Below are 27,252 nucleotides of genomic sequence, written 5' to 3'. Positions count from 1 at the left end.
AGTGCTTACATATTCATGCTGCCTCATGCTGCTACCTGTGTCCTAGGTCTTTCTTCTTACATTTGGACCTTTTCATCCTGTCCTAAGTGATCATGAACAATTTTCTCTTCTATATCAGATGGCCCCTAAGGACATATCTTTAGCCCTGGCCATAGTATCCTTCATACTTTATTTCAAATGGAACTGGGTTGGGCTAGTCATCTCAGACAATGATCAAGGCATACAATTTCTCTCATATTTGAGGATAGAGATGGAAATAAACACAGTCTGCTATGTCTTTGTGAACATGATCCCAGTCAATATGGAATTATACATGTCAAGAGCAGAAGTGTATTACAACCAAATCATGACATCTTCCACAAATGTTGTCATCATTTATGGTGACATAGAGTATACACTAGCTTTGAGCTTAAGAAAATGGGAATCCCTAGGTATAAAGAGAATATGGATCACAACCTCACAGTGGGATACCACTATAAGTAAGAGTGACTACACACTGGACTCATTTCATGGGACTCTTAGTTTTGAACACCATCATCCAGATATTTCAGGTTTTAAAATTTTGTCCAGATATTGAACCCTATCAAATACTCTGACAAATATCTGGCAAGCCTGGAGTGGATGTATTTTAGCTGTGAAGCCTTGGCATCTAACTGTAACACAACGAAGAACTGCTCATCCAATGCCATATTGCAATAGCTAATGGAACACACTTTTGACATGGCCTTTAGTGGTAGCAGTTATGACATATACAATGCTGTGTATGCCTTTGCCCATACCTGTCATGAGTGGTTATTTCAGTACATAGTTCATCATGAAATAAGCACATGGAACAACTACAATCATCAGTGCTTTAAGGTACTGTATCTTCTGTTGTATAATATTTGATATCATCAAAGACATACTTTTATAAGGCTCTCACAGGCGCCATCCAAGTGCAGTAGAAATGAAATATAAAGCTTTGTAGGTGAAAGAGGGAGAAAGGGGTAATGGGAAGATACAAGTGAGGAGATAACAATTGTAATATAATCTGAATAAATTATTTAAAGAAAAAAGAAAAGAAATACAAGTAAATATGCAAAATGTAAAAGCACTAGTGTGGTAGGGAATTTTGTTTATGATGTCTATTGACTTTGATACAAAGATCCTTAATATCATCACACTGGTTCAAAACTGGAAGTATAATCAGTGTTTGCAAATTAATCTTCTCTGTGATGAGAGAATAATCCCTTTTTCAGTAACTGTCAAATATTTTGTAATAACTGTATGGATGGTTTTCCCATGATTTTTAAACTGATTCAGCACTCACTGTATGTAATAGTATCCTTACTTGGGTTTGTGAGAGTAACAACCAAGGAAGCAGTGCTGGAATTTAATTCAGTACATACATGTTTGTTCATATGCGAAAAATTATACTTATCACTTTGTATATGTATATGTTTTTCCTGTTGCTGTGCATCACTTTGTACATTTGTGTTGCTATTTCTGTGTATAGATGTTTCACATGCCTATCTTTCCAATTATCTGTGGAAATGAATATATATTTTTTAATGTAGCAGTGTCTTTCTGTATGTGTGTTTGTGTCTGTCTTTATCTTTCTGTGTGTATTTGTCAGTGAATGTGTTGTGAGGTGACTGGGTATGTATTTTTTTGTGTTTCTGTCAATGTGCTTGCATGAAGGTAATCTGTGTTGCTGTGTGTGTGTGTGTGTGTGTGTGTGTGTGTGACTTTATGTATATCTGGATTTATCTTCCTGTCTGTGTATGTTGTATGTGACTGTAAATTTATCTGTCTGTCACTGTCACTCATGTGGGTGTTTTTATCTGTTTGTCTCCCAAGTACCTGTCAGAGAATGTATGTGATTATCTATGATTGTATTTTGTATTCTTCTCCTTCTGTATATTTCTCTATCTGTGTGTGCTTGTCTGTTTACAAGTTTTGGGGCATGTATGTGTATTTGTGTATAAATAATTCTGTTCCTGCACTGTGTGTATATTCCGTATGATTAAGAAACCTCTCTGTGTAGGAGTGTGTGTGTGTGTGTGTGTGTGTGTGTGTGTGTGTGTGTGTGTGTGTGTGTGAATGTCTACCTGTGTGTCAGTGTGTATGTGTGTGTTCATACTACATATCTCATTTGGTTCTGCAAGTATGTCTCTGTGTTTTGTAGTATACTCTTTTTTTTTTTTTTTTTTTTTTTTTTTTTTTTTTATAATTTTTTTTTATTAATTTATTCTTGTTACATCTCAATGTTTATCCCATCCCTTGTATCCTCCCATTCCTCCCCCCCCACATTTTCCCATTATTCCCCTCCCCTATGACTGTTCCTGAGGGGGATTACGTCCCCCTATATATTCTCATAGGGTATCAAGTCTCTTCTTGGCTACTTGCTGTCCTTCCTCTGAGTGCCACCAGGTCTCCCCCTCCAGGGGACATGGTCAAATGTGAGGCACCAGAGTATGTGAGAAAGTCGTATCACACTCTCCACTCAACTGTGGAGAATATTCTGACCATTGGCTAGATCTGGGAAGGGGTTTAAAGTTTACCTCCTGTATTGTCCTTGGCTGGTGCCTTAGTTTGAGCGGGACCCCTGGGCCCAAATCTGCCTATCATATTGTTCTACTTGTAGATTTCTAGGACCCTCTGGATCCTTTTATTTTGCTGTTCTCCCATGCGTCTCTCATTTAGAGTCCCAATAGGATGCCTTCCCCTCTGTCCCAGTTTCCTGGTAAGTGAAGGCTTTCGTGGGACATGCCCCTTGGGCTAGTATGCAGATATAAGTGAGTATATACCATTTGATTCTTTCTGCTTCTGGGTTAACTCACTCATTATGATCATTTCTAGCTCAATCCATTTATCCACAAATTTCTGGAATTCCTTGTTTTTAATAGCTGAGTAGTATTCCACAGTGTATATGTACCACAGTTTCTTTATCCACTCTTCTACTGAGGGACACTTAGGCTGTTTCCATGTTCTGGCTATTATGAATAAGGCTGCTATGAACATGGTTGAGCAAATTTTCTTGTTGTGTGCTGGAGCATCTTCTGGGTATATTCCAAGGAGTGGAATAGCTGGGTCTTGAGGAAGCCCTATTCCCATTTTTCTGAGATAGCACCAGATAGATTTCCAAAGTGGCTGTACTAGTTTGCATTCCCACCAGCAATGAAGGAGTGTTCCTCTCTCCCCACATCCTCGCCAGCATGTGGTGTCGCTTGAATTTTTGATCTTAGCCATTCTGATGGGTGTAAGATGGAATCTCAGAGTTGTTTTGATTTGCATTTCCCTGATGACTAAGGAGGTTGAGCATTTCTTTAAGTGTTTCTCAGCCATTTGATACTCCTCTGTTGAGAATTCTCTGTTTAGTTCCAAGCCCCATTTCTCAATTTGGTTATTCGCTTTGGTGGTGTTTAATTTCTTGAGTTCTTTATATATTTTGGATATTAGACCTTTGTCAGATGTAGGGTTGGTGAAGATTTTTTCCAAGTCTGTAGGCTGTCGCTTTGTTCTCTTGACAGTGTCTCCTGCCTTACAGAAGCTTCTCAGCCTCATGAGGTCCCATTTATTAATGGTTGACATTAAGGCCTGGGCCGTTGGTGTTCTGTTCAGGAAGTTGTCTCCTGTGCCAATATGTTCCAGGCTCTTTCCCACTTTTTCTTCTAAGTGAGTTAGTGTCTCTGGTTTTATGTTGAGGTCTTTAATCCACTTGGATTTGAGTTTTGTGCAAGGTGACAAATATGGGTCCAGTTTCATTTTTTACACATAGACCTCCAGTTAGACCAGCACCATTTGTTGAAGATGCTATCCTTTTTCCATTGAATGGATTTGGCTCCTTTGTCAAAAATCAAGTGACCATATGTGTGTGGATTCATATCTGGGTCTTCGATTCGATTCCACTGATCAACCAGCCTGTTGCTGTGCCAGTACCATGCTGTTTTAAGTACTATTGCCTTATAGTACAGTTTGAGATCAGGTATGGAGATTCCTCCGGAGCATCTTTTATTGTACAAGATTGTTTTAGCTATTCTGGGTTTTTTGTTTTTCCATATGAAGTTCAGAATTGAACTTTCAATGTCTTTAAAAAATTGTGTAGTTATTTTGATAGGGATTGCATTGAATCTGTAGATTGCTTTTGGTAGGATGGCCATTTTTACTATGTTAATTCTCCCGATCCATGAGCAAGGAAGATCACGCCATCTTCTCAGGTCATCTTCAATCTCTTTCTTCAGAGTTTTGAAATTTTTTTCATACAAATCCTTCACTTGCTTAGTTAGGGTAACTCCTAGATATTTTATATTGCTTGTGGCTAATGTGAAGGGTGTGGATTTCCTAATTTCTTCCTCTGTAAGCTTGTCATTTGTGTATAGGAAGGCTACAGACTTTTTTGAGTTAATTTTGTATCCAGCCAATTTGCTGAAGGTGTTTATCAGCTTTAGGAGTTCTCTGGTGGAGTTTTGAGGGTCACTTATGTACACTATCATATCATCTGCAAAGAGGGATAATTTGACTTCCTCCTTTCCCATTTGGATACCCTTGATCTCCTTTTGTTGTCTTATTGCTCTGGCTAGAACTTCGAGTACTATATTGAAGAGATATGGAGAGAGTGGGCAGCCTTGCCTTGTTCCCGATTTTAGAGGAATTTCCTTGAGTATCTCACCATTTACTTTGATTTTGGCTATTGGCTTGCTGTATATAGCCTTTATTATGTTGAGGAAAGTGCCTTGTATCCCCGATCTCTCTAAAACTTTAAACATGAATGGGTGTTGAATTTTATCAAATGCTTTCTCTGCATCCAAGGAGATGATCATGTGGTTTTTTATTTTCAGTTTGTTTATATGATGGATTACATTGATGGATTTCCGTATATTAAACCATCCCTGCATGCCTGGAATGAAGCCTACTTGGTCATGATGAATGATATCTTTGATGTGCTCCTGTATTCGTTTTGCAAGTATTTTATTTAGTATTTTTGCATCTATGTTCATAAGAGAAATTGGTCTGAAATTCTCTTTCTTTGTTGAGTCTTTGTGAGGTTTAGGTATCAATGAGACTATGGCCTCATAGAATGAAGTTGGTAATTTTCCATCCATTTCTATCTTTTGGAGTAGCTTGAAGAGTATCGGTATTAGCTCGCCCTTAAAGGTCTGGTAGAATTCTGCACTGAAACCATCTGGCCCTGGGCTTTTTTTGGTTGGAAGACCATCGATGATTGCTTCTATTTCTGTAGGGGAAATGGGACTATTTAACTTGTTTATCTGTTCTTCACTCAACTTTGGCAAGTGAACTTGATCAAGGAAATCGTCCATTTCCCTTAGATTTTCAAATTTTGTGGCGTATATGCCTTCAAAGTAGGATCTTATGATTCTTTGAATTTCTTCAGTGTCTGTTGTTATGTCTCCCTTTTCATTTCTGATTTTGTTCATTTCAATACTGTCTCTCTGCCTTTTAGTTAGTTTGGCTAATGGTCTGTCTATCTTGTTGATTTTCTCAAAGAACCAGCTTTTGGTTTTGTTGATTCTTTGGACTGTTTTCTTAGTTTCTAATTTGTTAATTTCAGCCCTGAGTTTGATAATTTCCAGGCGTCTACTCCTCTTGGGTGTTTCTGCTTCTTTTTTTTCTAGGGCTTCCAGTTGTGTTGTTAAGATGCTTATGTGCGATGTTTCCAATTTCTTTTTAAAGGCACTTAGTGCTATGAATTTTCCTCTTAGCACTGCTTTCAATGTATCCCACAAATTTGGGTATGTTGTTTCATCATTTTCATTGAATTTCAGAAACTCCTTGATTTCTTTCTTTATTTCTTCCCTGACCCAGGTGTCATTTAGCAGAGAGTTGTTTAGTTTCCACAAACGTGTAGGCTTTTTGTTATTTCTGTTGTTGTTGAATTGCAGCCTAAGAGCATGGTGATCTGATAGGATACAAGGTATTATTTCAATCCTCTTGTATCTGTTGAGGCTTGCTTTGTGACCTACGATGTGATCAATTTTGGAGAAGGTTCCATGGGGTGCAGAGAAGAAGGTGTATTCTTTCTTGTTTGGGTGAAAGGTTCTATAGATATCTGTTAGATCCATTTGACCCATGGCATTGGTTAATGATGTTATTTCTCGGCTTAGTTTCTGTTTCAATGACTTATCCTTCAGTGAGAGTGGGGTGTTGAAGTCTCCCACTATTATTGTGTGGGGATCGATGTGTGGTTTAAGCTTTTTTAGGAGATCTTTTACATATGTGGGTGCCCTTGTATTGGGAGCATAGATGTTCAGAATTGTGATGTCATCTTGGTTGACTTTACCTTTGATGAGTATGAAGTGTCCTTCCTCATCCCTTTTGATTAATTTTGGTTGAAAGTCTATTTTGTTCGATACTAAAATGGCTACACCTGCTTGCTTCTTGTGACCATTTGCTTGGAATATTTTTTTCCAACCTTTACCCTGAGGTAATGCCTTTCATTATGGGTGAGATGTGTTTCTTGGATGCAGAAGAATGTTGGGTCTTGTTTATGTACCCATTCGGTTAGTCTGTGTCTTTTTATTGGAGAATTGAGGCCATTGATGTTGAGAGATATTAATGACCAGTGACTGTTAAGAGTCTTAATTTTGATGTTGTTTCCAGTCGAGCGTTTGTGTAGTTGTGTTTTTGCCATGGGATAGTTATCTATTTCCTGGGTAGTTTTGGTTGTAGCTTGACCCTTTGGGATGGAGTTTTCCTTCTAGTACCTTCTGTAAAGCTGGGTTTGTGGATAGGTACTGTTTGAATTTGTTTTGTCATGGAATATTTTGTTTTCTCCATCAATGGTTATTGATAATTTTGCTGGGTAAAGTAGTCTGGCCTGGCATCTGTGTTCTCTTAGGGTTTGCAGGATCTCTGTCCAGGCCCTTCTGGCTTTTATGGTCTCTGCTGAGAAGTCAGGTGTAATTCTGATAGGTTTACCATTAAATGTTATTTGGCCCTTTTCCCTTGCAGCTTTTAATATTTTTTCTTTGTTCTGCATGTTTTGTGTTTTGATTATTATGTGGCGGGCAGTTTTTCTTTTCTGGTCAATTCTATTTGGTGTTCTGTAGGCCTCTTGTATGTTTATAGGCATCTCTTTCTTTAGATTGGGGAAATTTTCTTCTATGATTTTGTTGAGAATAGTTTCTGGGCCCTGGAGTCTGATGTCTTCTCTTTCTTCAATGCCTATTATCCGCAAATTTCTTCTTTTCATGGTGTCCTTAATTTCTTGGATGTTTTGTGTCAGGAGTTTTCCAGATTTGGCATTTTCTTTAATGGTTGATTCAATATCTGTGATTGTATCTTCTAGCCCTGAGATTCGTTCTTCCATCTCTTGGATTCTGTTAGAAAAGCTCACCTCTGTGTTGCTTGCCTTCTTCTCTGAGGTCTCACGTTCTCGTTTTTCTTCTGTCTGTGTGTTTATCATTGAATCCATTTTCATTTTCAGATCTTGAACTGATTTTTTGATTTCTTTCATCTGATTTTTTGTATATTCCTGAGTTTCTTCCATTGCCTCTTTATAGGTCTTCAGAGCTTGAACCGTTTTAGTTATCTCTTTCATCTGGTTGTTTGCATTTTCCTGCAATTTTTCCAGTTCCACTCTATGTGCTTCTTTTATGTCTCTCACCTGTTTGTCTGCGTCTTCCTGCATTTGATTACGAATTTTATTTGTTTCCTCCATTATCATCCTCATTACTAAGGATTTGAGGTCATTTTCTTGTATTTCCGTTGTATTTGAGTTCTCTGGGTGGTTTTCTTTGGGATAGCTGGAAACTGGAGACGCCATGTTGTTTTGGGGTTTTTTGCGTATGCTTTTTCGTTGTCCTTTAGACATCTTGCCGTCTTTGTTTTTGTTGGGTAGCTTCCAGAGTTGAATGGAGGGTGTCTGACGATAGATTCACTGTTTTCTTACGATTTCCCTAGGCTGCGAGCTCAAAGCTTCACTGGTGTGGATGTTAGGAGGTTAGCCCTGTTGTTTCTGGTCTCTCACAGCCAGTGATCCTCAGTCCCCCTCTGCTGTGGATCCTGCAATTGTTCTGGGTCTCTGAATGAGCGTTGGGTCAGGCCAAGGTATCCACAGCCTTCTGTGTTCCCTGCCAAGTCCAGCCAGGAGCACTGGGACCGAACCACGGGCAGAACTCAGCTAGATTCTCAGGGCCAGAACCGTCTGCCAAGCTCAGCTAGGGATTTGGGCCCAAAATGCACACAGGGCCCAGCCAGAATTTTTGGGGCTGGGACTACGCACCAAGCTCCACTAGGGCCTTTTGGCCAAAGTGCGTGCTGTGGTCAGTTATTGACTCAGGGCCCGAACTGACCACCAATCTCAGCCAGGAATTCTGGATTCAAACTGTACACTGTGTCCAACCAGAGTCTTAGAGCTGGTGGAACCGAGAGCTCTGTCCAGCCTGTGCCACAGCAGGAGAACTGCGGCTGCTCTGAGTTAGCGCCAGTGGTGGAACAAGTGCTCCACCGTCTGTGTCACCGAAAGGGAGTGCTGCTGCTGAGCTGAGCTGGTGGCCTAGGATGGAACTGAGCCGTCACCAAGCCTGCGCCACAGCAGGAGAACTTGCTGGTCTGCTCTGAGTTAGCGCCAATGGTGGAACCAAGTGCTCTGCCAGACTGTGTCACTGCCTGGGAGCTGCCACTGAGCTGCCGGTGGCGCCTGGGAAGGATGGAACTGAGGCTCGGCCAGGCCTGCGCCACAGCAGCGAGAACTGCAGCTGCTCTGAGTTAGCGCCTGTGGTGAAACCAAGTGCTCCGCCCAGACTGTGTCACCGCAGGGAGCTGCCACTGAGCAGAGGTGTGCCTAGTGTGGAGCAGCATAGCTCAACTAAAGCCTGCGCCACCAGCAGGGGAGCTGTGGCTGGAGCTGAGTTAATGCCTCAGGCAGAATTGCTTGCTGGGCCGAGCCAGTACCCGGGAATCTGGGGCCGAACTGTCTGCGGAGTCCAGTCTGGGTCCAAAGGCTCCACGCGACCCAAATCCTGCCCCGAGTCCCCTCTCCCGCAGCAATTCCCACCAGCCACCACACCAATCGCCTCCACCGGAAGGCTATGAGCTGCAAACCTCAGCCGCCGCTGCTGGTGCCGCTGGTGCTGCTGCCTCTGCCGCTGCCGCTGCTGCTCCGATCAGAGAAAAACCACACTCCTCCCGTGTGCAGGGGCACGCAGGTCCTCCGCACCCTGGTCCCTCCGAACCGTGGAGCACTCCTGCTGCCGTGATGTTCGGACCTCGGTGTTCCTGGCTCAGAAATCTGTGCAATTCCCTGAATTGTTCACTGGAGCCTCCAAACGCGGTCCACACTGCTCGCCGCCATCTTGGATCCCTCTCTTGTAGTATACTCTTGAGAGCTATAAAACTCTAGTAATATATTGGTAATTTGTAAATTTAATTAATTTCTTTATTCTCTATATCCTGAGGGTAGATTTTTCTCTCAGATCCTCCTAGTCACACTTTATATCCATCCCCACTACCCTACTCCTCAGAAAAGAGGATCCCTCTTACCCACTCACTCAAGCTCATCAAGTTGCATCAGGGCTGAGCATGTCCTCTTCCCTGTGGCCAAGTAAGGCAACTCCACTAGCTTCCAGTAATCATAGAGATCCAACTGAGTCCTAATCTGAGACATCCTTCTCTCTTCTTATTATGGGGCACACATAAGGCTAAGCTGCCCATTGGCTTTATCTGTGTAGGGGACCTAAGCCCAGCCTAGGCATGATCCTTAGTGTGTGTTTTAATCTCCACAGCCACTCAGGGCCCCGGTTAGCTATCTATTTTGGCCTACTTGTGGAGCTCTGTTACTTCCAGATACTTCTTTCTTTCCTTCCAACTTTTCCACTAGACTTCATACATTTCACTCTGTATTTGACTGTGAATCTCAGCATCTGTTTCCATCCACTTCTGGGTGTAGGGGCTCCGAAAACAGCTTTGCTAGGCTCCCATGGGCAAGCATGGCAGAATGTCATTAATAGTGTAAGGGTCTGGCTTTCTCCCATGGGGTAGGTCTCCCATTGGTCCAGCATTTTTTGGACATCCCTCAATCTCACTGCTATTTTTATCCTTGCATTTCCCATTGATGGGGTAAATTTTGGGCTGAAGTTTGTTGGGTTTGTTGGTGTTCCCCTCCATCCACAAAGAGTTCTGTGTAGTCTCTATGACCCTTGTTATTAGGACTCTTACCTAGACTCACTCCCATATGCTCCCAAAAGTCCTCCATGTCTTAGGTCTCCAGATTGTCACAGAGATGTTAATTTTATTCATCCAGTTGCTGTCACTGAGATTTTGCTCCTGGATATGTTCATTGAATTTACCTTTAAGATAATGTCAGATTACACTGGCTTCAAGAAAGGGATAATGCACTACATTATGCTATTTCTATTTCAGCTTTATGACATTCTGATAAATATCCACTTCACAAATCCAGTTGGTGACAGAGTAAATATGAACCAAAGAGAAAAACTGCAGGAGGAATGTGACATTTTCTATATTTCCAATTTGCAACAAGGTCTTGGAATCAAGGTGAAGATTGGAAGTTTCAGCCCATATTTTCCACATGGTCAACATCTCCATTTATCTGCAGAGATGATGGAGTGGGCTACAGGAAGTAAAAAGGTAGGTTTGAACTGATTGTACTGATTTACCTGACTCACCAGTAAACAGTGTCATGTGTGCACATTCTAAATTAATAAATAAAATAGACTGTCAGATAAGAGATCAAAAGTTGTCCTCTTATACTTTGTTTCTTATATTTTTCTTTTGATGTACTATATTTATTAGTTCGTTGAACATTCCATTTCCATACAGTTACATTTATCATATTAGATGTGTTTCTAGTTTTTTAGTTCTTTTGTTTGTTTGTTGGTTGGTTGGTTGGTTTTGGTTTTTCAAGACAGGGTTTCTCTGTGTAGCCTTGCCTGTCTTAGACTCACTTTGTAGACCAGGCTGGCCTTGATCTCACAGCAATCCACCTGCCTCCTGAGTGCTTTGATTAAAGGTGTGTGCTACCTCTGCCCAGTCTCTCTTTCTGCTTTTTAATATAACTATAACACTGTTTTACTACTGTTTTATATTACTTGCTCTAAAGTGAGGAAGTGTTTTTTGGTTCCAGTCTTATTACAACACAGTGATTTTTCCACTTCTGTTGGACCTCTGCCACAGATTTCAAAGGTATTGATGTCATTGTAAGGATGGAGTAAAGAAAAAAATTATTCATTTTATTATGTACTACTGTTCAATCCTTTTTAGATTGGGCTTCTAAATTCTACGTGCTTCTATATATGAAATTAAATTTTCATGAACCATGTTAGATTTTCTAATATTTATAACCTTGGTTTTTATTCAACTATTTTTTTATTTAACATGTTTATGAATGGTGTATCTGCATATATGTCTATGCAATACTTGCACATGTAATGCAAATGAAATCTAAGAAGTGATTCAGGTACCTGGGAACTTAAGATGAATTTCTGACAAAAATTGGGTTTTCAAAGTTAAACTTGAGTCCTCTTCTTGAGCAATAATTATTACTGACAATGTGCCATCTCTCTAGCCCTGAGTGATACACTGGAGAAGAAAGTTTTCACCAAAAGAATCTTGTTTAACCCCCTGAATTATGGTATATTTCATTCTAATCAATAATGGGATTTCATTTTTAATTCTCTATATCTGGTAGATTGATAGGAATACAAATGTGGCTTCAACAAAAGAAATTTCACATGATATGTGATGTGTATATTATAGCTATGAATTGTGATGTGGGTGATGTTAAGTTATTTACTTGAAATTACCCAGTTTCAAAGGTTATTGAATTTTAAAAGATTTAATTTCAGGAATGTCTTTAATTTTGATATCAAATGATATGTCCTATTGTTCAGAAAATATAAAACTTATAGTAAATTATTCTCTTCAGTGTGATGAAAAAAGTCTATCTAAGGGAAATGAACATATGAGCGTAAGGTGTAGCTACTGAAATACATATCAATTCTGTAAGAAGAAATGAAAACTCATTTTTGTTATAACATCTTAGTAGAATATTACATAACTAACCACAAGAAAAGCATACAGAAATCAAAACAATATAAACAATGCTCTGCTACCCATATACATTTCCTAATGTAGAAAAAATAAACAAAAATATGAAGATATGGAAAGGAATAACATGACTGTAATGTTATAGAATTAAATGAAAGAATGTTCAATGACATATTAAGCAACAAATTGATAATAATTATAAGAGAATCCAAGATGAAAACACAGATCATGTTCTTTGTTCAGAGAGCCTGAGCCAAGGGACTGGGTTGAGAGATTCAAAACATCAAAGCTGGAGTGTCCTGGGTGGGATGGGTCCACACTGTCTGGAACATGGTGGGCCTGGCCTCAGGCCATATAAACTAGAGCAGAAAGACATTGTTGTTTCTCTGTGGGCATGTTCTCAGGTCCCAGAGACTGGATGTCTGCCTGAGATCCGCATCTATAATTTATATCTCAGACTCTGTGTCTGGAATTAAACACATCTGAGTTTTCAGCAGAGGCCATAAAAGCCAAAAAGGCCTGGGAAGAGGTCTTGCAAGCCATAATACTCTAGAGATCAATTAGACTAATATATCCAGCAAAGTTTTCAATAAACATGGATGAAGAAAATTAAATATTCCATGAATAAAAGTTAAAAGGTACTTATTCCATGACAAAAATAAACTTAAACAGTACCTACGCAAAAATCCAGCCCTACAGAAGATGATAAGAGGAAAACTCCAAACCAAGGAGGCTAACTAAATCAAGGAAAACACAGGAAATAGATAACTTCACTTTATTAAAACAAAACCAGACAGATACACTACCTACCACAGCTTAAATCAAAATATATAACTTAACATTTACTGGTCATAAAAATCTTTAAATATCAATGGTCAAAATTATCCAATAAGCAAAAAAAAAAAAAAATTACAATAACAGACTTTTAAAAAATTAATTAATTTTTTATTTTTTTTATTAATTTATTCTTGTTACATCTCAATGTTTATCCCATCCCTTGTATCCTCCCATTCCTCCCCCCCATTTTCCCATTATTTCCCTCCCTATGACTGTTCCTGAGGGGGATTACCTCCCCCTGTATATTCTCATAGGGTATCAAGTCTCTTCTTGGCTACCTGCTGTCCTTCCTCTGAGTGCCACCAGGTCTCCCCCTCCAGGGGACATGGTCAAATGTGCACCAGAGTACGTGAGAAAGTCATATCACAATCTCCACTCAACTGTGGAGAATATTCTGACCATTGGCTAGATCTGTGAAGGGGTTTAAAGTTTACCTCCTGTATTGTCCTTGGCTGGTGCCTTAGTTTGAGCGGGATCCCTGGGCCCAAATCTGCCTATCATATTGTTCTACTTGTAGATTTCTTGGACCCTCTGTATCCTTTTATTTTGCTATTCTCTCATGCGTCTCTCATTTAGAGTCCCAATAGGATGCCTTCCCCTCTGTCCCAGTTTCCTGGTAAGTGAAGGCTTTCGTGGGACATGCCCCTTGGGCTAGTATGCAGATATAAGTGAGTATATACCATTTGATTCTTTCTGCTTCTGGGTTAACTCACTCATTATGATCATTTCTAGCTCAATCCATTTATCCACAAATTTCGGGAATTCCTTGTTTTTAATAGCTGAGTAGTATTCCATAGTGTATATGTACCACAGTTTCTTTATCTACTCTTCTACTGAGGGACACTTAGGCTGTTTCCATGTTCTGGCTATTATGAATAAGGCTGCTATGAACATGGTTGAGCAAATTTTCTTGTTGTGTGCTGGAGCATCTTCTGGGTATAGTCCAAGGAGTGGAATAGCTGGGTCTTGAGGAAGCCCTATTCCCAGTTTTCTGAGATAGCACCAGATAGATTTCCAAAGTGGCTGTACTAGTTTGCATTCCCACCAGCAATGAAGGAGTGTTCCTCTCTCCCCACATCCTCGCCAGCATGTGGTGTCGCTTGAGTTTTTGATCTTAGCCATTCTGATGGGTGTAAGATGGAATCTCAGAGTTGTTTTGATTTGCATTTCCCTGATGACTAAGGAGGTTGAGCATTTCTTTAAGTGTTTCTCAGCCATTTGATACTCCTCTGTTGAGAATTCTCTGTTTAGTTCCAAGCCCCATTTCTCAATTGGGTTATTCGGTTTGGTGGTGTTTAATTTCTTGAGTTCTTTATATATTTTGGATATTAGACCTTTGTCAGATGTAGGGTTGGTGGAGATTTTTTCCAAGTCTGTAGACTGTCGCTTTGTTCTCTTGACAGTGTCTCCTGCCTTACAGAATCTTCTCAGCCTCATGAGGTCCCATTTATTAATGGTTGACATTAAGGCCTGGGCCGTTGGTGTTCTATTCAGGAAGTTGTCTCCTGTGCCAATATGTTCCAGGCTCTTCCCCACTTTTTCCTCTAAGTGACTTAGTGTCTCTGGTTTTATGTTGAGGTCTTTAATCCACTTGGATTTGAGTTTTGTGCAACGTGACAAATATGGGTCTAGTTGCATTTTTTTACACATAGACCTCCAGTTAGACCAGCACCATTTGTTGAAGATGCTATCCTTTTTCCATTGAATGGATTTGGCTTCTTTGTCAAAAATCAAGTGACCATATGTGTGTGCATTCATATCTGGGTCTTCGATTCGATTCCACTGATCAACCAGCCTGTTGCTGTGCCAGTAGCATGCTGTTTTAATTACTATTGCTTTATAGTACAGTTTGAGATCAGGTATGGAGATTCATCTGGAGCACCTTTTATTGTACAAGATTGTTTTAGCTATTCTGGGCTTTTTGTTTTTCCATATGAAGTTCAGAATTGGACTTTCAATGTCTTTAAAAAATTGTGTAGGTATTTTGATAGGGATTGCATTGAATCTGTAGATTGCTTTTGGTAGGATGGCCATTTTTACTATGTTAATTCTCCCGATCCATGAGCAAGGAAGATCATTCCATCTTCTCAGGTCATCTTGAATCTCTTTCTTCAGAGTTTTGAAAGTTTTTTCATACAAGTCCTTCACTTGCTTAGTTAAGGTAACTGCTAGATATTTTATATTGCTTGTGGCTAATGTGAAGGGTGTGGTTTTCCTAATTTCTTCCTCTGCAAGCTTGTCATTTGTGTATAGGAAGGCTACAGACTTTTTTGAGTTAATTTTGTATCCAGCCAATTTGCTGAAGGTGTTTATCAGCTTTAGGAGCTCTCTGGTGGAATTTTGAGGGTCACTTATGTACACTATCATATCATCTGTAAATAAGGATAATTTGACTTCCTCCTTTCCCATTTGGATACCCTTGATCTCCTTTTGTTGTCTTATTGCTCTGGCTAGAACTTCGAGTACTATATTGAAGAGATATGGAGAGAGTGGGCAGCCTTGCCTTGTTCCCGATTTTAGAGGAATTTCCTTGAGTATCTCACCATTTACTTTGATTTTGGCTATTGGCTTGCTGTATATAGCCTTTATTATGTTGAGGAAAGTGCCTTGTATCCCTGATCTCTCTAAAACTTTAAACATGAATGGGTGTTGAATTTTATCAAATGCTTTCTCTGCATCCAAGGAGATGATCATGTGGTTTTTTATTTTCAGTTTGTTTATATGGTGGATTACCTTGATGGATTTCCATATATTAAACCATCCCTGCATGCCTGGAATGAAGCCTACTTGGTCATGATGAATGATATCTTTGATGTGTTCCTGTGTTCGTTTTGCAAGTATTTTATTTAGTATTTTTGCATCTATGTTCATAAGAGAAATTGGTTTGAAATTCTCTTTCTTTGCTGAGTCTTTGTGAGGTTTAGGTATCAATGAGACTATGGCCTCATAGAATGTACAATAACAGACTTGATGAATAAAGCAGACCCAATGTTCATCTCACTCAAGAAGTGCAACTCAGCCACAAAGATAGGAATTACCTCATGGTAAAAAGTTGTAAAATGTTCTTATAAGGAAACAAACAGAAGAAACGAGTTGACGTAACCATTGTAATATCGAATAAAATAGACTTTCAACCAAAATTAGTAAAAAGAGATGAAGAAGCACACCTCATAGTCATCAAAGGAAAACTCAACCAAGATGAAGTAAAAATTCTTATCATATTTGCCCCAAATCCAAGTCCACCTACATTTGTAAATGAAACAATAATAAAGCTTAAGCCACACATCTTTGCCACAAACTAATAGTGGGGACTTAAACACTCCCCACCCATTAACCAGTGGATAAGCAAATGAAACTGAGAAATAATTATAATAACAGATGTCATGTATCAAATTGACCTAACAGATATCTAGAAAATGTCTATCCAAACACAAGTGTTATACCTTCTTCTCAGGACCTTATGGAACCTTCTTCATAATTGGCCAAATAGTAGGTCACAAAGGAAGCCTCAACAAATACAAGAGGATTGAAATAATACATTGAATATTATCAGAATACTATCAAATTAGCTGGACCAGAACCACAACAGAGATAACGAAATGGCTATATAAACATGGAAACTGAAAAACTCTCTACTGAATGACTGGGTCAGGGAAACAATAAAGAAAGAAATTGTGGATTTCAAAAAATTCAATGAAAATGAAGGTACAACATACTCAATTCATGGGACACATTGAAAGCATTGCTAAGCAGAAAGTAAGTGCCTTCATAAAGAGATTGGAAACAGCTCATACAAGCAACTTAAAGAGACATCAGGAAGTGCTAGGAAAAAATGAATGAGAAATACCCAAAAGGAGTAGATGGCTGGAAACAAATAAACTTGTGGGTAAAATCAATAATTTAGAAGCAAAGAGAACAATTCATAGAATAAACAAAAACAATAGTTAGTTCTTCAAGAAAATTAACAAAACAGAAAAGTAACTACAACCTGGAGAGGCATTATTCAAATCAACAAAATCAACAGTCAGTAAAGAACAATGGAAACCACAAGCACACATCAGAGACGGCAAGATAACTAAAGGCCAGTGAGACAAAACGAATGATAAAAGCCAAAATAAAATGGCACCTCCAAAACAAAGTTATATAAAAGCCATCAGATCGGGAAACTCTCAGACAACTAGAGCAACGAAAATGACCTCTAATCCTTCATAATGAAGAAAATAATGGAGGAAAGATATATAATTAATGAAAAAAAAATACAGGATGATAGAGCCAAACAATTTGAGGAACTTAGAGAGGACCAGATAGAGGCCAGTAGAGAGGAAAAATTACTGGAATAAATTCAAGAAAATGCAAATATTCAGTTGAAGGAAATCAATAAAACATTTCAGGACTTGAAGATGAAAATGGAAACAATAATAAAAGCACAACCTGAAGAAATCTTGAAAGGAGAATTTAGAGAGGAAAACAGAACCTGCAGAGGCAAGCAGACACACACAATATAAGACAGGGAAGTAAGAATCTTAGGTGTAGAAGATATAATAGAATAAATTGATGGAACAATTAGAGAAAATGTTCCTAACATAAAACAGTCAAGGAATCAAGTAGAGCATGAAAACATGAAAGCTAAGAAGAAGAGGAATTGAGGAAAGATAAAATGCAAAGATCAAGGCCCAGGATGACATTTTCAACAAAATAACAGAAGAAAACTTTGGCAATTTCAAGAAAGAGATGCTTATAAGCATACAAGAGGCCTACAGTGCACCATAGATGGTAGACTATAAAAGAAAAACCTGCTGCCACATAATAATAAAAACACAAAATGCACGGAAAAAGAAAAATATTAAAAGCACCAAGAGAAAAATGGTAAGTAATCTACAATTGCAAACTTAGCAGAATCACATCTGAGTTTTCAGCAGAGGCCATAAAAGCCAGAAGGGCCTGGACAGAGGTCTTGCAACCACTAATAGTCTAGACATGCCAGTCCAGATGACTATGCACAGCAAAATTTTCTTAACAATGGATGAAGAAAATTAGATAATTCATGAAAAAATAAACGTAAATGATACCTATCAAAAATCCATGCCTAATGGAGATGATAAGAGGAAATCTCCAAACCAGAGGCTAACTAAACTAAGGAAAACACAGGAAATAAATAACTTCACTTTAGCAAAACAAATGCAGACAAACACACTCTCACAACCAACATCAAAATAAAGAACCTAACAATCACTGGTCATAAAAATCTTTATTTCATTTTTATTATTATTAAATTATTCAGATTATATCTCAATATTATATCATTGCTTCTCTCCTCCCATTCCACCCTCTCTCTTTCACAGACAGAAGGGGACCTCCTCCCCCACCATATGGTCACAGCCTATCAAGTCTCATCTTGGTAGCCTTCCTATTCTTTCTCTGAGTAATATCAGGCCTCCTCACCAAAAAGGAAATGGTCAAATATGGGCCTCCAGAGTTCATATCAGAGTCAGTCCTTACTCCCACACTACTGAGGATAATGACCTGTCCCTTGTCTATATCTGATTTTACTATATATGTTGTCTTTGATTGGTGCAGTAGCTTAAGCAGACAGCCTGGGTCCATATCTGCCGATCATGATGTGCTTCTTGTAGATTCCTAGGACTCTCTGGATCCTTCTATTTCCCTATTCTCATGTTCTTCTCTCACCTAGAATTACAATAGGATGTCCCGCATCTATCCCAATCCCATAGTAATTAAGACTTTCACATAATTTTCAGGGTTTTATTGTTTTTAATAGCTGAGTATTATTCAATAGTGTAAATGTACCACAGTTTCTTTATCTATTCTTTGATTGAGGGACATTTAGGTTGTTTCCAGGTTCTGGCTATTACAAATAAGGCTGCTATGAACATGGTTGAGTATGTCCTTGTTTTGTGGTGCAATAACTTCTGGGTGTATTCCAAGGAGTGGTATACCTGGGTCTTAGGGGAACCCTATTCCTAGTATTCTGAAAAAGCACCAGGTTGATCTCCAAAATGGTTGTACAATTTTGCACTCCCACCAGCAATGTTGGAGTATTCCCTTTATCCACATACTTGCCTACATATAATGTCAATTTAAATTTTGAACTTCTCCATTCAGATGGGTGTAAGATGGAATCTCAACATAGTTTTGACTAACATGTCTCTGTTGACTAAGGACGTTAAGCACTTCTCAACCATTTTGAGAATTCTTCATTTAGTTCTGAGATCGATTTCTTGATTGGATTATTTGGTTTTGTGGTGTTCATTTCTTGAACTATTTATATATTTTGGATATTAGTCATTTGTCAGAAGTAGGGTTGGTGAAAATTTTTTCCCATTTGTAGGCTGTCACTTTGTTCTGTTGACAGTATCCTCTGCTATACAGAAGCTTCTCAGCCTCACGCAGTCCTATATATTAATTGTTCACTTTATGGCCTGGGCCGTTGGATTTCTGTTCAGGAAGTTGTCTCCTGGGACAACAAATTCCAGCCAGAAATTGAAATATATTACTTAAATTTGCTTTGAACCAAGAAGAGAATATGGAATGCTTCTATATAATGCCCCATTCATAGAATAGCAGCACATGAAGAATTGCAGATTCCACTATGGGGGATCTAAAAGGTAGCGAGTAACTGTTATGTGTGTCAAAATTTGGAAACATAACTGTCAAGGCTAGCTACTATACACAGTATAGTGATATCTCATAAGAGAAGGAAATAGACTAAATTTCAATAATGAACGCAATTATAGTAATTCATGTGCCCTGAAACAGCACTATCAATGATACTTTAAGAACTAATTCATAATTATAAATAAGATGAACAAAAATTGTCAATGCTACATAAAGGTAACACTAGAGTGGCAGAAAGAAAAACATTCATTAGAAGGGAATCAATATCGCAGTAACAACATGTAGAAATAATTAACAAATAATTATAACAAATAACTGAACTGTAGTAGCACATTCTCTAATGGAAACACAAAGGCAATAAGAATTGCTTATGGGAAAGACTGGTTTGTTGCCTCCATGGGGAAATCAGAAACTCATTCACATACATGAAGAGAATAGTTCTATAAGAGTAGTGGAAATGTATTGCTGTGAAGTGTCATAGAAACTATTAGAAAACAATCTCTACATTGGTTATGTATGGAATAATTCTTGGCTAAACACCTACCAAAAGAACTCAGCAACAAAAGAGAAAGATTACTGTCTTAGCATAACATGACTTCATTCCTGGAATGAAGGCATGGCTCAACATACATATATCAATTAGGATTGATTCATCACACAATTCAACTCAATTATAGAATTACATTTTATCCACAATAAATAGCAAAGTATTCAAACTTGGAAAGGAGAAATGGACCAATTATCCATGCAGTCCCCAATTTCAATGTTCATTGTCATGCAAATGACCATCAAGTTCAATATTTTATTTTAACTGAATTTTTTATAATTAAATTAAACAATCTTTATTCAAGTGTTCCTGTATTTCTAGGCCCTACAGCTCAATACACAGAAATTCAGTACTTTCTCACCACAAATAAACCAGGATTTGCTCACTCACCTCTTATTCTCTTTACACTCAGCTTGTCAAAGTTTACACTGTCAGATTATTGGAGGTCATGTTTGGTTTCTGAGATTCTAGGACAAATTTTCCTGGGTGCATGGGTCTTTTAATCTTAAACTCCTAATCTGTTGCTGTGATTAAATACTGACCCTAAGAAAAAAGAAGAAAAAGTTGATTTGTCTCACCCATGACTGTCAAGGGAAGACAAGGCAGGAATCTGTTAATTGGAACTAAATCTAGACCTGATAATGCTCTGCATACTGGCTTGATCTGGTAGATTTCTCATAGAACCCTGCCTAGCAAGAGCACTTCCCACAGTGGGATGGTCACTCATATGTAATTACCATGGAATGAAATGCCTCACAAATATAGGATCAGTCTAGTCTGCTGGACATAATTTCTCAGATAACTTTGCTCTGCCTTTTTAATGTACTTGATGTCAACTTAATCATTAGCTAAAAAAATTGGGCTGAAGTTCTGTAGTGTTTGTATACAGCATACTGTCAATTTTTGTTACTACTTTTTTAGGAACTGAGAAGCAATTCAATTTTTCATCAATTTTGTTTCCATATATTTATATGCTTGACACTATACAATGTACTAAGTGACCCGTGCTCCATCCATTCTTGTTTATAGAATAAGGTCATTCACAACGCAACAAGCTAATATAATATATATGGAAGAAGTAGGTAAAAAAAAAACTGATATCAACATGTGTCTAATTTTTCTCAGATATTGCCTCTGACTGTGTTCCTGGATTCAGAAAATTCTGGAAAGAGGGAATGGCCACCTGCTGTTTTGAATACAGCCCATGCCCAAAAATGAAATTTCTAATGAGACAAGTGAGTGTTGCTGCTGTACAGAAACCATCATGTTTATGATCATATCCTACCCACTTTGAGATACATAACTTGTGAAAAACAAAAGAGACAAATAATATATATAACTTTCCTATATAGGTCTTTGTGGAAATACATATATTAACAATTTCCTGAACAACAGCAAAGAATAAACGCTTATGTGTTTATGGACACTATGACTAATTTTCAATTGAAAGAGGATCACATTTTCTCAAAGAAAGATTTTGATAATCAAACTTCAGTTGCAGGAATTGTATAGATTTTCTTAATGATTTATCTCTTCTAAAACTCTATGTGTATAAAATTTGACTCTTTCTGCTTCTGGGTTAACTCACTCATTATGATCATTTCTAATTCAATCCATTTTCCCACAAATTTCGGGAATTCCTTGTTTTTAATAGCTAAGCAGTATTCCATAGTGTAAATGCACCACAGTTTCTTTATCCATTCTTCTACTGAGGGGCACTTAGGCTGTTTCTAGGTTTTAGTTATTATGAAGCAGACTGCTATGAACATGGCTGAGCAAATGTTCCTGTTGTGTGCTGGAGCATCTTCTGGGTATATCCCAAGGTGTGGAATAGCTAGGTCTTGAGTAAGCCCTATTCCCATTTTTTTTAGATAGTTCCATGTAGGTTTCCAAAGTGGCTGTACTAGTTTGCATTACCAAAAGCAATGAAGTAGCGTTTCTCTCTCTCCATGTCCTCCCCAGCATGTGGTGTCACTTGAATTTTTGATCTTAGCTATTCTGATGGGTATAAGATGGAATATCTGAGTTGTTTTGATTTTCATTTCCCTGATGACTAAGGTGGTTGATCATTTTTTAAGTGTTTCTCAGACATTCGATATTCCTCTGTTGAGAATTCTCTGTTTACTCCTGAGCCCCATTTCTCATTTGGGTAATTTGGTTTGGTGGTGTTTGATTTTTTGAGTTCTTTATATATTTTGGATATTAGACCTTTGTCATACGTAGGGTTGGTGAAGATCTTTTCCCAGTCTGTAGGATATCACTTTTTTCTGTTGGCAGTGTCTCCTGACTTACAGAATCTTCTCAGCCTCAGGAGGTCCCATTTATTAATTTTTGACCTTGAGGCCTGGCCCACTGGTGTTCCGTTCAGGAAGTTGTCTCCTGTGCCAATGTGTTCAGCATCCTCCCCACTTTTTCTTCTGACTTAGTGTTTCTGGTTTTATGTTGAGGTCCTTGATCCACTTGAATTGAGTGGAGAGTGGGGTCTGACTTCACACGAACTCTGGTAACCCATATTTGACCATGACCCCTGGATGAGGAAGCCAGATGGCACTCAGAGGAAGGATAGCAGGCTACCAAGAAGAGACTTGATACCTTATGAGCATATACAGGAGGTGGAGGTCCCCCTCCATAACTGTCATAAGGGAGGGAAGTAAGGAGATAATGGGAGGGAGGAAGGAATGGGAGGATACAGGGATAGGATAACAATTGAGATGTAATAAGAATAAATTAATAAAATATATTAAAAAATTCTATGTACATTAGATTCTAGTCACGGATTTTAAAAATGTTTATTTATTCTCTTAGCATGTATGCATGTGCCCCTACATGATTTGTGCACTCCACATATGTACAGGATTCCGTGCAGTACAGAATATGTCATCAGACATGCTAGATCCTGTCATGCCACTGTTGGGTACCAAATACAAGTTCTCTGTTATAATACTATAGAGGGAAAATATGTCTCTTATAATTATGAGACTCTAAGAATGAGATGGAAGACATTTTGTAATATCCGAAGACCAATTTTCAAATGTCCGATGTTATGTAATTCTAAGTATGGGGGGATGATTCTTAGACTATGATGTAGGAAATATGAGGATCCTTGTAACCAGCAGGTTATATACTGCATCCAATTAATGTAACAATGTTATAGCTTAGAATAATTTACACAGAAAGAATTTATTTCAAAATATTACTACCACCTACAGACAACATGTTAGTCAAATGATTATTTAGTTAGAAGTGGCTAAATGCAAATAGCCAATGGAAAACTTTTCAAGTATTTTGCCTGTCATCCTACATAATTAAATGAAAGTTCTTAAAGGGCACTAGTGGCAGTTGAGATGACTCAGAATCTAATTCTCTTGACACTGAGGCTGACGAACTGAATTCATGCCCAGGATCCATGTAGAAGGAGTAGGTAACTAACTCCTAGAAGATGGCTTCTTACATACATGCATTCCGACATACAACATTCTCTAAAACAAACTACATGGAATGAAATTGTTTTAAATGTGAAAACAAATAATAGTAGAAGTGATTTATATTAACAAATAATCACAAAATTACAAAAAATTATTCTTATCACTTTAATTAGGTTTATGTTTTGGAGGAAGGTGGATGCATGTAACAAATGCACATGCAGGTGAAAGGCTATGAAAACACATGTATTGAGACACCTGATGTAAGTACTGGAATTTGAACTCTGATTTTTTGAAAAATATGTATATTCTGTTTACAGTTGAACCAACTAGCTAAGGTGTTTAAAAACATTAATTAATTATATGTATCCATAAATACATTCCTCTAGATAAAAATAATGAAATAGCTTGAAGTACATCATCACTCTCCGCAATAATACAGTGACTGGTAGAATTTCACACACATATATTTCAGTTGTCATTCTGGATCTTGCAACTTATGAATGGAGTATTATAGGAAAATAAAAAAAATGCTGGTTACCATATTGGAATCCTTGTGTTACCTTGCTCATGTTGTTTTTCTATGTGTATTTCACCCTTGAGTTCACTCACAGAGACTGGGTTCCATAGAGTTTAACAGAAGGGAGGAGGAATGGGCTGAATGATTTCAAACAAAATGGAATCAAGATCAAAGGTTTTAGTGCTCAGTAAGTACAGAGTTTTCTACTTTCATTGTTAACAAGTATCAGGAGTCCTGGTTCCTATGACCAGATAAGAATACAACTGAGAAAAGTGTTATTTAATATTTTGCAGTTTTCAATCATTAACTTTATATTCATATGTCATTCACCTCTCACTCTCACCTACTACATGCCCTTTATATCTCCAATAAAACTCAGATTCATAAAATTTCTTATTACTTCTACATTCACACACACACACACACACAAACACAAATATAAACCACACACACAACACACTCATTCCATTTACGTTAGTGTGTTTGGGCTAGTGAATTGAAACTCAGAAATTTTTGACAGGTCTTCTCCCAGTAGAAGGCAGAGTCTCCTTCTGTCATAGAGGCAACAGTGATAAAACAGTCATCAACCTCAGGAGACAATGAATATACAGAATTTCTTATTTTCAAATACACTCAAGTACATTGTCCCTAAAGAATTTACCTTTCCTGAACTCAAGAGTCTAAATCATTTCAGTATAACATGAAAAACAATGTAGAAAACAGTACTTACAGAAAACGTAAATTATATCATCACCAAAATTCAATAAAAACAGCAATGATTGCTTTTTCTTTAAAGAGAGTGAGTTGAGTTACAAAAAGAGTATTAAAATGTACATATTGCTCTTCTTCTCTAATATTCTATCAATAAAATGCTGAAGCACCATTAATAAAGCCTCCTTTTCTCCATCAGATGTGGATCAATGTGTGATGTGTTCAGTGAAGCAGTATGCCAACCCAGAGCAGAACCACTGTATAGACAAAGATGTGGTCTTTCTGAGCTATGAAGATCCATTAGGTATGGCTCTTGCCTTAATAGCCCTGTGCCTCACTGCATTCACTGTTGTGGTTCTTGGGGTCTTCGTGAAACATCATGACACTCCTATTGTAAGGGCCAATAAATAAACCCTCAGCTATTTCTTACTTATATCACTCATGTTGTTTCCTCTGCTCCTTCCTCTTCCTTGGGCGCCCAAACACAGCCATCTGCATCCTGCAGCAGATCACATTTGGAATTGTATTCACTGTAGCTGTTTCCACAGTTCTGGCCAAAACAATCACTGTAGTTCTGGCTTTCAAACTCACAGGCACCAGAAGAAGGATGAAGTATATCCTAATATCAGGGGTACCTAACTACATCATTCCCACTTGCTCCCTATTTCAAGTAATTCTGTGTGCAATTCGGCTAGGATCTTCTCCTCCATTTGTTGATAATGATGCACATGCTGAGCATGGCCATATCATCACTGTGTGCAACAAGGGCTCAGTTACTGCATTCTACTGTGTCCTGGGATACTTGGCATGCACGGCTATGGGAAGCCTTACTGTGGCTTTCCTGGCAAGAAACCTACCTGACACCTTCAATGAAGCTAAGTACCTGACATTCAGCATGCTCGTTCCTGCAGTGTCTGCATCAGCTTCTTTCCTGTATATCATAGCACCAAGTGTAAGATCTTGGTTGCTGTGGAGATCTTCTCCGTTTTGGCTTCCTCTGCAGGGATGCTTGGATGCATCTTTCTTCCTAAGTTCTACCTAATTTTGTTAAGACCAGAAAGAAATTCTATCCCAAAGATCAGGAAGAAATACTAGTCCTAAACTTATATAATATGAACTATGACTGACAAATAATGGTTCTGCACAACCACCAAAGAGCATATCAATGCAATATCTTCTTGTTTTTAGAATGACTGTCACACTTTTTTCTAATGGTGATGCTAGTCATTATCATATCTACTAATGTTATCTACCTTTTCATATAAGCATGGGATAAATCATTTTTTTCATTAGATTTAGCTCTTTGGCCTGTGTACATTGTGGAAATATTCTTTTCTGCTCTAATGTAAAAAATTCACAATAAACTAAAAGTATTCTTTAATACTCAGATGAGTGAATGGCTTTCATTACAGTTCAATAGTGAGAATAAAATACAAGGAAGTTTCAGAGAGTGAACTATTGTTTCCAGGTGAAGTTGAAACAATGTTTCCCTTAAAGGGGAAGGTAAAAAGCCCCTAATAATAATCTATGAGTTAAAGAAATATAACCTAGAAGAGAGAGTAATGTCTTAATTAACAAATAAAAAGGTACAGCAGATGGATTGATCACTTACTAGTTAATAGTATGTCTTTCTGCTGTAGAGGACCTGATTCAATATCCAGTCCTGTGCTGAGAAAATGATTATTCTAAACACCTGTAACAATGCCTCCAAAAATAAAGTCAAAGTGATGCCCTCTTTTGGACAGCATGGTTATGTGAACTCATAGGTGTACAGAAAAATATACTAAGGTACACAGTTAAACACACACATGTACATACATGCACACAATTCAAATTCCATCATTTTTAAAGTAGTAATACATTCCAAAAAACTTGACTAAGATTTGTTTTTCACTTTATAAATTATATTTCTTTACATATACATTTATATTATTAAACATTAATAAGCTACATACAGCAGTGAGTAACACAGAACAATCAGGACTTTTTAAAATGTTACATCCATAGTGTTTTGGCTACTTGTATTTGGCAATCTTGAAGAAATCATCTTTCCTGTATTGGTGCATCTAAAATTCTGAATGCAAATTAATATCTTTCATATCTCCTCTCTACCAATTTAAAGCATCTATATAAACTGAAAAACATCTTAACCCCTAAACAACTAAGATTAATTGAAAGATTAAACTATCTGGTCTCAACCCCATCAGGGACCTGAGGAGGAATAAAACTTAATTACGTACATAAACTGGAAGTGTAGGTTAGCAGCTTCCAAAATGAAAAAGTGACTGAGACAGTTTGCTTTTTGAAATGTCAGCCAAAACTCTCTATAATATTTGATTATCATCTTCAGCCTTCTGGCCCAATATCCCTGACAGATATATTTGTGAGTCAGGCCCAGTTGAGGACTTGCTTACACTGTTTTGGCCAACTAAGCCATCAACTCTGCCTCCATCCAGACTTACCAGCTTTTGGGGGGAATTCTGCCATGGAAGAAATGAAGACTTTTTCCCAGTGGCTGATTTGTGGCATTTGAATCCATCTCCATAAGGAGGTTCTTTGGTGCTCACCAT

General features: G+C 38.0%; 1 pseudogene; it reads left to right on the top strand.

Moving 5' to 3' along the window:
• LOC127212619 (vomeronasal type-2 receptor 116-like) overlaps positions 1-25,798 on the top strand; it is a 31,619-nt pseudogene extending 5,821 nt beyond the window's left edge.
• Positions 25,799-27,252: the final 1,454 nt, after the last annotated feature.

Source organism: Acomys russatus, chromosome 31 (assembly GCF_903995435.1).
Source record: "Acomys russatus chromosome 31, mAcoRus1.1, whole genome shotgun sequence".
NCBI lineage: Eukaryota > Metazoa > Chordata > Mammalia > Rodentia > Muridae > Acomys > Acomys russatus.
Note: the sequence above shows the minus strand (reverse complement) of the source record. Positions and strands in the feature narration are given on the sequence as shown.